At 46.7% G+C, this 9,691-nt stretch overlaps 1 pseudogene; it reads right to left on the bottom strand.

The window, feature by feature from the left end:
• Positions 1-7,491: 7,491 nt before the first annotated feature.
• LOC132685753 (large ribosomal subunit protein uL11 pseudogene) lies at positions 7,492-8,113 on the bottom strand (annotated as a pseudogene).
• Positions 8,114-9,691: the final 1,578 nt, after the last annotated feature.

The raw sequence follows: 9,691 nt of genomic DNA, 5'->3' as shown, positions 1-9,691 counted from the left end.
AGAATCTGAAACAGGCTACAGGCTCTGAGCTGTCAGCACAGAGCCCGATGCGGGGCTCGAACTCACAGACCGTGATATCTTGACCTGAGCCGAAGTCGGTCGCCCAACCGACTGAGCCACCCAGGCGCCCCAGGATCATGTAGTTATTAAGGATCATTGAACATGATGTATTTTGGGTCCTCCACTTGTGTAGTCTCTCTAGACAGTGTTAGAATAATAGGAAGTCCGCTTGACTTGGACCTCAGTGCCCTAGAGATCTGAGGCATTTGACCTCTCTGGGCTGTATTTTCCTCATCTAGAACTGGAAGGAGTTGTAGTGAGATCATCCACGACTCTGCTCTGAATAGCAAAGTAAGAATTATTGGGGGTCTCTGTCTTATTCTTCTCCATGTCCCGGGTTGCCAGAACTCTGCCTGCACTTGTAATAGGTGCTTGACAAATGTCTGTGGCGTGGATAAGAGAGTGAATGAGTCCGAGGGCTCTGGGGTATGCCAGGGGCTCGTGCACTACCTGACGGCACGCACACACTTGCCGAAGATGAGCTGAGGATTCACCCGCTAAAGCGCTTGGCCTGCTCCGGCTCGGAGGCCCCGGGAATGTGTTCCTCACACAGTCCCCCGTCATCTGCGGAGCCCCATACGATATGGCTCTCCTCTCTCTGCTTTGAGCCTGACAGACTCCAGCCCCAAAGGCAGGATCCGAGGGGAGATCAGAACAGTGATACATGAAGTGATAATACCTGTACCATCAACAGGAAGCTATTTTTGATAGTTTATCACCTGCTGGAGTGGCTGATGGACCTCGATGACATGCTTTCCCCTCCCCGCCCCGGACAGTTCATAAGACAGCGTCCCCTCCAAAGCCCTTTTCTGTGCGATGTCTCCAACATCTGTGGGACCCAGTGTGTCCCAGAGAACGCAGCTACTCTCTACAGGAGAGCATTTTCTCTCTCCGTCTTTAATGGTGTGTCAACAGGAATAGGAATTTTCAGGCAAAGAGAAAACACCCTGCTCACTATGCAATCATTTTCTTAGTCCGTTTTTCCGAATCCATTTCCTGATCCATTTTCTATAATACTTCCCCTGCATACTTGCTCTTTAAAAATACTTTTCCAAATTGTTTTCTGCACTGTAACAAAGGAGCTTTTAAAACCCACAGCTCTGGTGATGGCATCCTCTGCCAAAGCCTCCCATGGCCTCCCATTGCACTTAGGATGAAATCCAAGATCCTGACTAAGATCCAGAAGGCTCCCACTATCTGGCAGTCACCACCCTTTTAGCCGTATCTCAGGTATTTTGCTTGCTTTTCTCTCTTCATCCTTTTCCAGGCTCCCTCTCACCTCAGGGTGTCTGCTCAGGTGGGTCCCTCGGGGCCCAAAAAGTTTTCAGGCATTTTTTTAAAAATTTTATTTTTAAGTAATCTCTACACTCAACGTGGGGCTTGAACTCACAACCCCAAGATCAAGAGTTGCAAACTCTACTGATTGAGCCAGCCAGGTGCCCCCTCATGGTATTTTTTTAAGTTTATTTTATTTATTTTAAGAGAGAGAGAGCAGAGGAGGGGCAGAGAGAGGGAGAGACAGAAGCCCAAGCAGGCTCTATGCTGTTAGTGCAGAGCCTGACACGGGGCTCAAACTCACAAACCTGAGCCGAGATAGATTAACTGACTAAGCCACCTAGATATCCCTTCGTGGTATGTTTAATGGCTGCCTAATATCCCACTTTGCTAGTATAACCCAAAGTCAAACCATTCCTTGGGTCATCACTCAGTTGTTTCCAGTGTTTTTACCATTGCAGACAACACCATCATGGATAACGTTGCACACACTGATTTTTTCCCCCTTAGTTCAGACTATTTCCTTAGGATTAAGTTCTTGAAGTGAATATCTAAGTTCAAGGAAAGTGCTCTTATGGTTTTTGAATCACTTTGCCCTTCTACTTGCAGAAGATGTATTCCAGCCGCAGTACTGGAGTGAGCCCATCATCTACAATCTGGAGAGCAATGAACGATCATTTTTCAGTAATGACAGAGTGTTATTGCCACAAAGGTTTTAGCTTACTTTTTTCAAATCTGTTTATCATTAGTAATAAAATGTTTTATTATTTAATGAGTGTCAGCATCTGTACCACTTGCTTTCTTTACACTAATTCATTTAACCCCCACAACAAATTTATAAGGAGGATACTATTTTACAACGAAGAAGCTGGGGTCGTCTGGGTGGCTCAGTCAGTTGAGCATTGGATTCTCAATTCCAGGGCAGGTCATGAGCTCATGGTTTGTGCGTTCGAGCCCCACATCAGGTTCTGGGCTGACAGCTCCAAGCCTGGAGCCTGCTTCAGATTCTGTGTCTCCGTCTCTGCCCCTCCCCAGCTTGTGTTGTCTCTTTGTCTCTCTCAAAAAAATAAATAAACATTAAAAAAATTTTAATAATAAAATAAAATAAAATAAAATAAAGAAGCTGAAACTTGGGGAGGTTCCCAAATTCAGGATTGTAGGAACTAGCAGAACCAGGATTCAAACTCGGAACTTTTATTATCATTTTTAAAACCACTTGCTTTCTGCAATATTTGCATACTTTCTATACCCCCTAATGGATTTTCTGTATCGGCAAGTAGGTTGACACTCAATGCCATGGGGTTGTGCAGTGCACAACCCTAAGTTCACATGACAAGCACCAAGGCCTGCACCTTCCCAGAGTCAACAGTCTATGGCCAGGAGCTTCTTGCCCCTGGCCACCCCCTCCACTCCTCTCCTCCCTTTCAGTTCAAACTTTTTATTGATTAGTGATCTCAGTCTATAACCTAAAGTTTAACCTCAGTGACAGATGCACAGAGATGCCCACATCCCCGAATTGCTTAAGAATTAATGAGTTCACGTGAAGCACTCCATTCATTGCAAAACACTCTGCAAACATTAGGTTTTAATATCTTTTTCATTTTTAAAGTTTATTTATTTATTTTGAGAGACAGCACAAGCAGGGGAGGGGCAGAGAGAGGTGGGAGAGAGAGAATCCCAAGCAGGCTCCGCACTGTCAGCGCAGAGACCGATGTGGGACTCAAATGCATGACCTGTGACATCATGACCTGAGCCGAAATCAAGAGTTGGAAACTTAACCCACTGAACCTATTACCTCTTAAAAATAACATAGATGGGGCGCCTGGGTGGCTCGGTCGGTTAAGCGTCTGACTTTGGCTCAGGTCATGATCTCACGTTCCATGAGTTCGAGCCCCGCGTCGGGCTCTGTGCTGACAGCTCGGAGCCTGGAGCCTGTTTCAGATTCTGTGTCTCCCTCTCTCTCTGCTCCTCCCCTGTTCATGCTCTGTCTCTCTCTGTCTCAAAAATAAATAAACGTTAAAAAAAATTAAAAATAAAATAAAAAATAAAATAAAATAACATAGAAATGGAGAGCAACTGCTACTGAGAGCAGGGCTCCTTCTGGGGTGATGAAAGTTGTTCTAAAAAGGATCGTGGCGCTTGGTTATGTGCCTCTGTGGGCAGACTGCAAACTGTGGCACTGAATCGTATGGTAAGTGAATTCGACCTCAATTAAGCTGGTATTAAAAAAAATAATTCTAGAAAAAATCAAGGGCTTTCCTACCATGACCACTGTGTTATTCTCCCCTAAATGGTTCTACCATTCATTCATCCTGCGGATGTTTCTGGATAGTCCGTGATGCGCCTGGCCCTATGCTAAGCACTTGGAATACAGAGTAAAGAAGATAGAAGTGGTCACTATCGTCAAGGGATTGGGATCATAGACTCCAGATAAGAAATCACACAAAGGTGTGGTGAGTGCTATATTCTGGAAAGTAAAAGGGAGTCAGGAAACAGACCCAGAGGCTCATCACAGTCTTTGTCAGAGAAACCCTAGCTTCTATCTACAGTTCGAGATGGACATTTCAGTGGCCTCAGCAAGCAGATGTCCCTGAAGCCTTTGGGAGTAGAATGAAGGGATGGAGGTCCCGGGAGAGAGCCTTGTGGTGCTCCAACATCAGAAGGACAGGCGGAGACCCCCAAATCATGGAAAAGACACAGGAGGTATGAGACAGCAATTCATAGACACCAGGTCTCAGGGAACATTCATCTAACATGTTCCGGCCCCTGTATGTCCCCCCATTTTCCTCATGCAGTCAGGATTGTCCCAGCTGGTGTGTTTCCAAGGGGTGTCAGTGAATTTCCTAGATCAAGGTTTGTTTTTAAACATTTTTTCATGTTTATTTATTTTTGAGAGAGAGAGACAGTATGTGGGCAGGGGAGGGGCAGAGAGAGGGAGACACAGAATTTGAAGCAGGTCCAGGCTCCGAGCTGTCAGCACAGCATCAGGCTCGAACCCATGAATTGTGAGATCATGACCCGAGCTGAAGTCAGATGCTCAACCGACTGCACCACCCAGGCGCCCCTACTAGATCAAGTTTTGAACATCTACGCCAAGAAACGTGTTTTCAGAGTATATTAGAGGAGTCCACTATTTTTCCAAAGCCTGAAATACATTTTTTTCTAAAAACAAGGATCCTCGTCAGTTTCATTAAGTTTGGGATACTCGATGTTTGCACATCGAGTGTGTCCTTTCTTCCATCCAGGCTAGCCCACCTGGTGCACAAACTGTCTTCTACTTTTTTGTGTCTGTTTTAGCTTCCCACTTAGATGATCAGCTCCTAAGGAAGTGAAAAATTGGGGGTCATGTGATTTATTTATTTGTCGAGTTCCTTTTTATGAGAAGCTGCTGCTAAATGATACTTGAGGCAGGTTTTGGAAACAAAAAACAAAAAACACTACCCGTGTTAATGGATAATGGCCACTCCCTTCGAGTGATGGCAACATAGTCCTGCTGATTCTAGTTCACTCGACTACTAGCCAATGAGAAATAACTCCTTAGAACATAATCAATTGTATTAACCAGCCGATAATAACTCTTCACATTTTCTATAGCATCTTACAGTTTATAGAATATTTTCATATAACATCATTGGACAACTCCTGTTGAGGTAATCATTATTATTTCCATTTTAGAGATGAAAAAAGGCTGGACATTAGTTAACTTGGTAAGGGTTGTACACAATCAGCGAACAGCTGGGTTACGCTGTCAGCTCAGTGGTAACCCAAGGGGGTGATGCAGGTACAGTGGGAGCTGTCCATCTGGGAGGCAGGTGTTAAAGGGGTGTGTTGTCTATAGAGGATTTTATTTTTTTAATTTTTTAAAAGTTTATTTATTTTTGAGAGAGAGACAGAAAGAGATGGAGAGCACAAGCAGGGAAAGGGCAGAGAGAGAATCTCAAGCAGGCTCTACACTGTCAGTGCAAAGTCCTATGAGGGGCTTGAACTCATGAACTGTGAGATCATGACCTGAGCCAAAACCAAGAGTCAGATGCTTAACCGACTGAGCCACCCAGGTGCCCTGCAGGGGATTTTAAAACAATGAAACTAAAAGCAGTCTGCTTTTATTATCACCCTGAGCCAATAATTCTAAATAATGTCAGTGATAAAATGCTCCTCCCTGCTGGGCACTGAGAAGCTGGTTTTTTCTATCCTGTAATAGAAATATTAAGAGAGCAAGTAAACCTCTTTTCCAGTCACACAGAGAGATTTCTCTTAGGACTTTGCAAAATATTTCATGTTCCAGATCCCTGTCCTTGTTAAAACAGATACATTTTCTTTGAGGGTTTTCAGGGCCTTGCAGAATTGTACTTTTCCAGGGGAAATAACAATGGCCACAACGTCTAGAAGCTCCTCCACCTACTTAACAGAATTTCCCAAGAATCTTCCAGAAGAACAGCATCAATTCGCTCATTCAGCAAAATGCACTGAGCAGCTCCTCAGAGACTGATGCAGGAGCCATGGGTGCGGGTGGGTAACAGAGAGAGGAAGACAGCTACCCCCTCCAGGCTGGTGATCTGTGGACAATTTCTGAGGATGAGCTGGAAGAATTTATCCTAGAGCCCAAGACCTGGGCACATAGCTCACTTGATCTCCAGACCTTAGCTGGAGATGTCCAGAATTCTCCCATCTGAAGTGGGAAGGGAAGCTGGCTCCAAAGTCACAAACATTGATTTAGTATTGGAGTCCTAGCTGTTAGCTCAGACCCGAGGGGTTTCCTGGGACCCAGAATTCTCCATGCTAAAACCAGTACCATCCCCAGCCAATCAGGATGGTTGGTCATCCTCCCTTCTAGTTGCTAAGATTTCTTAATCACTATTAAGTGTTCATTTTACTGTTGTTAGAATCACCACGGGTCCCAAGATTGGGGCAGAGAGAGCTGGGCAATATCTGTCTTTTAGCCTAGGAGCCAGCACCAAGGCAGACTCACACACGAGCTCTAGGAAGACCCCGGGGCAGCCATCCTCAAGAGCAGCGATACTGACATTTTTTGTGCAGGCTAATTCTAGCTTCCAGAGGGCCATACAATGCATGGTAGGATATTTAGCAGCATCCCTGGCCTCTACCCAGTGTGTCCCAGTAGTGCACATACACACACACACACACACACACACACACACACCCCATCTCACTGTGATAATCAAAAATGTCACCTGATATCTTCAAATGTCCCCTGGAAGGGGTATGCAATTTCTCCCAGCTGACACCTGCTGTTCTACAGACATGTCTCTTGTTGCCTCATTAAGAATTGGAAGCCCTCGTGCAGAAATCAAGGCTGATAGAGGGGGCGTCTTGGCTTCGAGCTGGGCACAGTCACCCCACTTGCCCCCATAAAAGTCTAAAGGCTACTCTGCGCTCTCCCTGGGCAGAAGCAGAGCTAGCCTGGTCCCCGGGGACCTTCTGTGACAGTGTGACACCTAGGCAGTTGCCCCCTTATTCCAGCTCTTCCCACAAGGTGTTACAAGAAATAATTCCTGCCCTATGGGATGCTCCTTGGGGATATGAAGGGTTTAAAGGATACCACATAGCTCTTCACCAAGCACATTACATATTGGAGGCTCCGAGAAGTCTTGCCATAAAGAGACCTGTTTAAATTTTACATCTCAGATTTATGTGGAGGTCAGTCTATCCATTAAGATTTAAATACCATTGGCTCACTATTCTAGCTGTTGGAAACTCTGGGGCCCTCCCTGAGATTTCCGAGAATTTCCAGAGGGTTTGTGTTCCTGTACTCACTTCCAGCTGAATTCAGCCCCTCCCCGAATTGTCCAGCTCATTCATATAGCACCTTTGACCACTTCCCTCTTATTCGCGCTCTATGCTGACCAAGATGTGGATTTCAGTCCCCTTTCTCCTTCCCCAAAATACCCACATTGGGCACTGCTGTGTTAAGCAGGCTTTACTGAGGTTTGCGCCGGTAAAAATCTTTTATGTGATTTTAGCCCCTCTTCCCCTCAAAATTTTCCTTGTTATCCCCCAACACAGCCTCCTCCACCCCCACCCAACTCCTTCTCATTTTATTGTATAAGGCATCCTCACTTTCCCCTCCTTACTTGGCCTTAGACCTACCTTTGCACCCTCAAAGTCTTGTTAATGGATGACCACACACTTTACCATGCAAATTATGACACTTTTATTTTTTATTGTCAAACGATCCTTTATTGAAACAGTTTCCTTTGTAATTCTTAACCAGCTGGACATTCCGCTGAACCACTATTGAGGTCATCTATGATGTCATGAGGGTGGCGGCCATCAACGCTGCAGCCCACAGATTGGGCAGTCCCCAGGATCTCTTTAATGGTTCCAGAGAGTTCTCTGGCTAAAGATCGGTGCTGCCTCTATCAGGCAATGTTGACAATCTCATCAAAGGTGATATTTCCACTGTGCTCAATGTTTTTCTGCCTCTTTCTGTCTCTCAGGGGTTCCTTGAGGGCTTTGATAACCAGGGCAGAGGCAGAAGGTGCCACTTTAACCGGGGCCTGTCTGTTCTGAATGGTCAGTTTCAATGTAATCCTCAGACCCTTCCGATCATCAGTTGCCTTGGCAACCTTTTTTGGAGACAGACCCCGTGGGCCGATCTTCAGGGCCAGGGCAGATGTGGCACCACTTTGGCACCGGTGCACCTCAGGTATAGGACTTTGATTTCCTTGGGGTCAAACTTAGGCGGCCTGGTGGAGGGGGCTGGTATCAGATGGACCCGGATTCGGGGTGACCGAAGACAGTTGAACTTTTGCCTCCTCCGAGCCAAGAGTCAAAAGCCAAACTATGACACTTTCGAGTGAAAGGCAGTCTCATAATAACGTTGCTGGGACAACAGGTGTGCAGCGGGAAACTCCCTGGCAAACCAGGGCACGGGATAACCATACATCTCTGCTAACACAAAGGGCTGTCTACTCCTGGACTTGCCCTTGATTGACACAGAAAAGGTGGCAGAGGGTTGGAAATGTTAGTGCTTCCTTCTCTTCCTCTCCTCAGTCCCTATGAATGCAATGGAGCCATAGAGTATGGTGTTATTGACATGAGCCCAGCCAGCCTCCTTAGAAGATGAGCAGTGGCTTCCATCAGCTTTGGTTTTAAGGGAAATTTTCTTTTTCTCCATTGTTCTTTGCTTATTCATCATTAGCCAAACTCATTTGGTCACAGATCCATTTAATCTCTCCATCCCTACATCCATTAATGTCTCCCCTAACTAGGACACAGCTGGGGAACTGGCTACCTGACCACTGACATTGTCTTGGGTGATGACAAGGTTAGGGTGGAGTGAAGACAAGGCCTAAGGTTCTGGGGTCCCCTGTAAGTGAGGAGAACGCTGGAGATTAATAGAGAAGAGCAACAGAGTGTAGAGTGGTGCAGCCAGAGGCACAATCCCCCGCCCCAAACCAGGCTGCTGTTATGAACCTAACACTCCATGGAACATGCTGTGGCAAGTGCTACCTTGGACACCCGATTCCCAAACCCAGGTGCTGATTTGTTACACACCCCTCATCTCCTCATGTCGCTTCCCTTCCCCTCCAGACACACGCACCGCCTCGCTCCTCTTTGACCATGCAAGGCATACTTCCACCTCAGGGCCTTTGCATTTGCTCTTCCTTCTGCCCAGAATGCTCTTCCCTATTTACCCCCTCTGCATTTAGGGCGAGTGACGGGGAGGCCTTCCCTGACCGTCCGATGCAAAACAGCACCCCGCCCCCACTTGCTCTTCCCTACATTCCCTGATTTGCTTTATTTTGCTCCGTAGCACATGCCATCACCTGCCTGTCTGTGTATTTGCCTGTCTGTCCGTTGACTGTTTCCCCCTTGGAGAAGGTAAGCTCTATGGGGGTGAGGTTTTGTCCCTTGGGTTCACGGCTGTATTCCCAGAGTCTAGAACATGGTGATGTTTAACACACGTTTTTAAATAAAGAAAAGAAGGGGTGACTCCGTTGTGATTCCAGACATCTTCCAAAGTTCCCACAAGAGCGGTCCCTGGTTAGTGGTGACAGGTAGCCCACTTTGGCTAGGCGCTCCTTCCCCGGGTGGCCCTCCGTGCCTGCGGGCGCTCACCAGGTCTTGCTCCCTCAGTCAGAAGCGCCTCACGTGTCCCTGCTGCCCCTCCCACCACCGCCCCCCACTTGCTATATTGCCCAGCAGTTCCGTCAGGCAGACGTACAAGGTCGGCAGCTCTTCACGCGTCAGGGGCAGGGTTCTAATTCTTGATAAGGCAGAATAGGAGAGACACAACTGAGAAGCAGAGCCCTGAATAGCATGAACCCTCCTCCTCACCTAGCCTCGGGAGGGGTGAGAACTAGAAAGGACTTCTTTGTGGGCCGATCTGTCT

Source organism: Panthera onca, chromosome F1 (genome assembly GCF_046562875.1).
Source record: "Panthera onca isolate mPanOnc1 chromosome F1, mPanOnc1 haplotype 2, whole genome shotgun sequence".
NCBI classification, from domain to species: domain Eukaryota; kingdom Metazoa; phylum Chordata; class Mammalia; order Carnivora; family Felidae; genus Panthera; species Panthera onca.
This window is presented reverse-complemented; position numbering and strand designations above follow the sequence as displayed.